Source organism: Numida meleagris, chromosome 12 (genome assembly GCF_002078875.1).
Source record: "Numida meleagris isolate 19003 breed g44 Domestic line chromosome 12, NumMel1.0, whole genome shotgun sequence".
In the NCBI taxonomy this organism is placed as follows: Eukaryota; Metazoa; Chordata; class Aves; order Galliformes; family Numididae; genus Numida; species Numida meleagris.
The window spans coordinates 15,140,687-15,146,591 of record NC_034420.1 but is presented as its reverse complement, the minus strand read 5'-3'; positions in this window follow the sequence as shown (position 1 = coordinate 15,146,591).

Genomic DNA, 5,905 nt, shown 5'->3' with positions numbered 1-5,905 from the left:
GTAAATAGATTACACATAAAATGCATACACGGTAGAGAGATTATGCTGAAAAAACAAGCTTAGAACAATTAGGGAGCCAACAGGTCGGACCAGGTATGGGTACAGAAAGAGACAGAGGAGTATTCATGAGCTGGGAGTGCTGTGAAATTAGCCTGATGATAGAGCACAAATTAGAGGGATGTTAAATAAGGGAGTAAATTCTGGACAGGATGATGGATGGTGGAGTAGGTGGGTGCACATACAGATGAGTAGGTACCAGGAAGCTGAGGAGAGTGGTATGGGTGAGCGAAGAGATGAATATGGATGGAACAAGGAGGAAGACAAATATATATCGTTTACTGTGTGCTATGGAAATCCAGAGAGATGAATTAGAATTTGCATGAGATGGATCAGATAGGTAAGTAGTCACAGACATTAGTGTAATGAGTATGTGATAGAACAGACTGCAAAAAGGATCAGTTAATCATGGCATTAGTTGCACTGATGTCTCAGGTGTGACAGGCAAGAGCAGAAGCGGCGAATGCCTTAGGGTTGTAAGAAAGGACGATGGTTAGTAGATGTGAGATGGACTGAATGTGTGAGACATGAATGTAAGCAAAATAGGCAGAGAGGTCGGGTAAATGAGAATATATACGGGGCAAATGGATTGCTAAGAGTTATGAAACTCGAACATAAACACCTATATATGTGGATGTGTGGGAGAGAGGAATAGATGGTCTGCACTCCTAAGGGAGAGAAAGAGCTGTTTGCACAAGAAATAAACAGAGAACTCCCATGATGAATGCTGAGATCTGACTACTCACCCAATTCTAAAACGAACTCTAATTCTAAATGCTGACACAAACCTAACCCTAACCTTAAATCTTGTCCTATCACAGCGCTAAACCTAACCTAACCCTAACCCCTAGCAGTCTGTGAACACAGCATTAACCTACAACCCAACCTCACCCAAAGACCTCACCCTAGCCCTAGCACAAGCCGAGAGCTACGACTGACCCTCATACTGACCACAGTCCTATCCTAAACCTAACATGTCCCCCCTCAGCTCTGTCTGAACCCAGACATAATGCTCAATGCAGAGCCAACCCCACCCCTAACTCTAAATCAACCTCAGCCCCAACTCTAAACAAACCCTGACCCCTCTGAGTGCCTTAGCCCTACCCCAGCTTAAATTTAACCCTGTGCCTTAGAGGAGCAAGGAGCGATATATGACACGTTTTGTGTTTAGCTGATACAAAACTGTTAAAAGAAAGGAAGTTATGAGCATGTCTGAGGTGGAGCTGTCAGCTGCATGTGTTATAAAGTCATATAATATTTGGTAGGAGGGTGAGATAAATGCATCGGTGTAAGGTAGAGATGAACATACTCAGTGCGTATGTGTACAAAAGTTGTGCCAGGGAGCTTGGAGTGCGTGAGTAAATAAATTCATATCCACTGTCTCAGGTGGGAGAGAAGGTGGGTGAGGAACAGCGCAGCGCGATGTGTGTAAGCAGGCAGCCACATCATGCAGGCAGGGGGGCATGGGGAAGCCAGGGGTGGGCAGGTGAGGAGGGAGGGGGGCACCGTCCCACAGGTGAGCACACAGCTGAGCAATAAATAGCAATGGATGTTGTCAGGTGGTGCTGAAATGTGTGGGGAGGACAGGTAACAGCCCGGGTTTGGGTCGGGAGAGCAGATGGGGCTGTAGAGCAGCAGTTTCTGCTCTTTTTCAAATGATGACCCCTGCAAATGTGAGCAGAGGAGAGGTGTTGGGATGGAGGGGACAGTCCTGGTGTCCTCCACATGGGGACATGTGGGTTGGTGCGTGGGATGGACAGCCCTCGGGGAGGAAAGGCAGCTGAGAGGGGCCTGGAAGGGTATGCCGGGGAAGGAAAGAAACTTGCAAAGTCAGCAAGGGCTGCCTTCACCTCTCCTCCAAAGTGTGCTTTGGGACCACGTCTGCAGTCACTTTGGCAACCAGGGACGCACTGGGAGCGGGAGCGAGGTTGAGCTTTCAGAGATCAGGATCCAACCCAGCAAAGTGCCGTGGGGTGCGGGGAGAGGTGTGAGCCTGCCTCCCTGCCACAAAGGGCAATGGGGTTTCCTCCAGCTCTGCACACCCTCCCTGACACTGGCATTCCCTTCTCACCTTCCTGCTCCCCAGGGGATGCTGTGCCCGAGCCGGGCAGCGCGCAGGGCTCCATCAATTATGCTGTTTGCTCTGCAGCTCTGTGCCGAGGAGCGAGCAGGTGGCATGGACAAGGACATGGGGGTGTGACAGCCCCGCTCCCCTCTGTGGGGCCAACAGTGCCCACAGCCCCCCAGGCTGGATGCTGATGGGATGCTGATGGGATGCTGGGTGCCCATGGGAAACATTGGAGGGTTTCAGGGTTCCCACAGTTACACAAGCAGCACGGATCCTCAGATGCATGCAGCACTGGGTGCTTATAAAGATCCCACTGTGCGTTCAGCTGTATCTTCAGACATCTAAATCCCTCTAAAAGTCTCACTCTTAGTGTCTAAATCCCAGGTGCCTAACTCACTTCTAGGAAAATCTCACACCGGGACTGATTCACTGAATCATTTTTTTAAATCTGGTCCTCGCTCACATAGGGCTTTTGAAAATCCCACTGCTAATCTCCTATACCCGGGCATGTATCACTTTGAAGCCTGTAAAATAAATTACTTTGCGCTCCTGTGGGACAGCAACTACTTTGTCCCTGCTCACACTAAGTCAGATTTTTGTTTCTTGCGTATTAACGCGGTGATTTTTCGGAAGCTGCTGCGCGGGACCTGAATGAGGAGCGCGGGTCGGGCGCTGCTTCCCGTGCTGCCGTGCGGAGGCATCGCGCTGCGCCTCTGCTGCGTCTGCAGAGGTGTCGGGAGGAGCTGCCGCTGGGCTGCTCATTTACATCGCTGGGGTTCGCCCCTGGGCGCTGCGCCGTCGGCTCCGCTCCGCCGATCTCCTGGGAAGACTCCTGAGCGGACGGGCTCGCCTCTCGCTGAACCCCAGCGTTGCTTGCTGCCTTCTTGCAAGACATTGCTTGGCTGAAGAAGGAAAAAAATTCAAATGCATGTGTTCTTTCATTATTTTCTTCCCCCTTTTTTAAAAAAAATTCCTATTTTCATTCGTTGGCAAGTTCTTTTCTTAAACCAAACCGTGCCTACGCTTTCTCCGTTAGAGAAATCGGAGTTGGGGGAGAAACAAATTATTCTTTCCTGAAACAACAACAACAGCAACAAAGAAGCACGGACTGGCTGCTGCTGAAGCATTTTTGATAGAAAACCTGCCCGCAGCCCTCCTGTTAATCAGGTTGGCGCAGCGCGAAGCCTGCAGCTTGTTAATGGGAGCCGCACAACGGCGAGCTGCAGCGGAGGAGAACCGCGTAGCTGTGGATTTTACTTTGCAGCTCTGTTAATTAAAACATATTTCACTTTGAAGGAGGCTTTTACTGTTTTCTATGGGGGTGAACAGCAAGCCGTTCCCTCGGTTAGATTAAAAGGACTGGAGGTATTTCTGACAAGTAACAACTTCACATTGTTTGATGGGCAAACTCATTTAGCAAACAAGAATGTGCGGCTCTTATTTTTATTTATTCTCTGTCCCTGTGTGCTCTGTGAGTCTGGGCGTTTTGGCTTGATAATACCAAACTGAACGTCCACCTATGAGTCGCCAGGCTGGATCAGAAAAGTTGTCACAGATCCTTTTTAATTGGTAAAGTAATTTTTACTTATACACTGCTAAACTAAAATAATAAGGCCTGAAATGGTGCCATTGAAGTTAATGGCAAAACCTTCAGAGGTTCCAAATAAAGCCTGCACTTTATTATCCCAGTTCCAGCGACTTTTGTTGCGAGTTTGCAGCAAAATGTTAGGGCATTTCGAAGTGTTATTTTTATTATACAAAATCCCATTAAAATCAGTACCGAAGCATCCCATTAATTTAAATGGGACTTTGCATAGTTTGCTGAGTTCCAGGCCACAGATAAAGAGAAGTATGCGGCGCGGAGTTAAACTGACCACAGCTTTTTATTAGAAGACATTTAATCTCGAACGAACAGCGCAGTCTGAGGCATTAGGGCTTTGTGGACTTCATCTGGGCTGTGCAATAGGAGCCTCTGCAGCTCAGCAGCCTCTGGCTCGGCCGCCTGGGACCGCTCAGCCCATGCAGGGCTCCCACGCCAAGCCACGGCCCAGGTAGGTATGCGGAGCTCTCCCCAAGCAGCTCGGCCTTGGGAATGCTAATAGGTGAGCCAGCACGCCCAGAACGAATGGAAAACTTGATTCAGCTCTTTCTTGGGCTCCAAGCATCCGCTCGCCTCGGCACATGCGAGGCTGCAGGCGGTGGGCAGAGCTCTAGGGCTCCATGCAGCATGGCCAAGGGCAGAGACCCAGTGGGGATGGAGTGACGCAGCTTCAGCAATCCTTGCACGAGCTTCCCGCGCTGGAAACCACTTGTAGGAATGTGCAGGGTGAGAAAACCATCGCCTCTGGTGTGCGGCAACATGGCTCTGGCAAGGGGAGCTTGAAAACCAGCGTGCAAAGAGCATTGGGCAGGGCGTCATGTACGGGGGACACCCCTCTGGGGGCTCAGGGACCATTAAATGATGTTTCCCCCAGGGCTGGGCGCACACCTGGGCTGTGGCAGAGGTGTCCTCTGAGGACTCTCCCCTAAGGAAGCTGTGCTCGGACAGGAGGTCTCATGCTTCGAACCCACCGAATCTCCCCATTAATTTGGCTGTAACCATTGCGGGGGAGACCTGAAGGCTGCTGGAAGCAGGACATCCATAAAAATGCACGGGGAAGGTGTAGGAGGTGCTTTCTGCTCAATGTCTACTTGGAATTTTCCTTTCTCTGAGCCATAAATGAATCGAGAAGCCCACGTTTCCCTCCCGCAGCGGTGGGTGAGCTTTCCCTGGTACACGGCAGTGGGGGGAGATGCTGGTGATGGCTGCAGAGACCCCGGCAGCTGCATGGCTCTCACACACAAGCTGCATTTTGGGGGGTTTCAGGGCTCTAGCGATAGGATTTGGGCTGCACACGAGCACCACAGCCGCTGCCCTCATTCAGGGCTAGCAGTGCTACCTCCAGGAACAGGAGGAAAACGAACGAGCCAATTCAGGCTGAAATAACAGCAGAGGGCTTTCAGATAACCCCCCCAGGAAAGTGAAGGGGAAAAGCAGGAATTTTCCTGACCTGACGTGCGTGCTCCTGCAGCTACCATAAGGGACAATGAGAGCTCTCCGCCCGGTGCCCCCCTCCCCGCCTCCCCAGCTCCGGGGCTCTGAGGGCTCAGGAGGACCCAGGGGCTCGGGCCGGGGCTCGGCGTCCCCAAGGTTCCCCCCCCCCCGGTGCCAAAGGACCCCGCGGGGTGCGGCAGGGCCGGGCTGCAGCGCACCCCCCCGCACCAGGAGCGGTTTTGGGGCAGAGGAATTCCCGGTTCGTTTAGGCGGAATGATGGCGTTTTCGGTAAAATGTCATCGGATCGATAACGGGCGTGAAATCAGCGAGCGGGGCTTGCGGCAGCTCGGGTGGGGGGGAGGAAAAAGAAAAGCATCGAATCCTTAAATTCAGAATATCGGGGAAATGCGAGAAATAAGGGAGAAACGCACCTTGTTAAAACGAGTGGAGCGGCTCCGCGGGATCGAGCGGCCCCGGGGCTGTGCTACACGGAGGGGGGGTCCCTCTGGGGGCGAGGATTGACTCTTTTGAGGGGCAAAAACGAACCTCTCCCAGCACTCGGGGCGTTATTATCCCGGGGGAGCAGAAATCCACGCGGCATCCACTGCCCCGCCGGAGCAGCGGCGTAGGACGTCGCAAAGCTGGGGGGGTTCGGGCCGGGCTGCCCCCGGGGGCCGCAGCGCCGTGTCCCCTCCCCGGGACCGGGGGGGTCGGGGGGAAGGCGCAGTTAGGGGAGGAAGCGGAG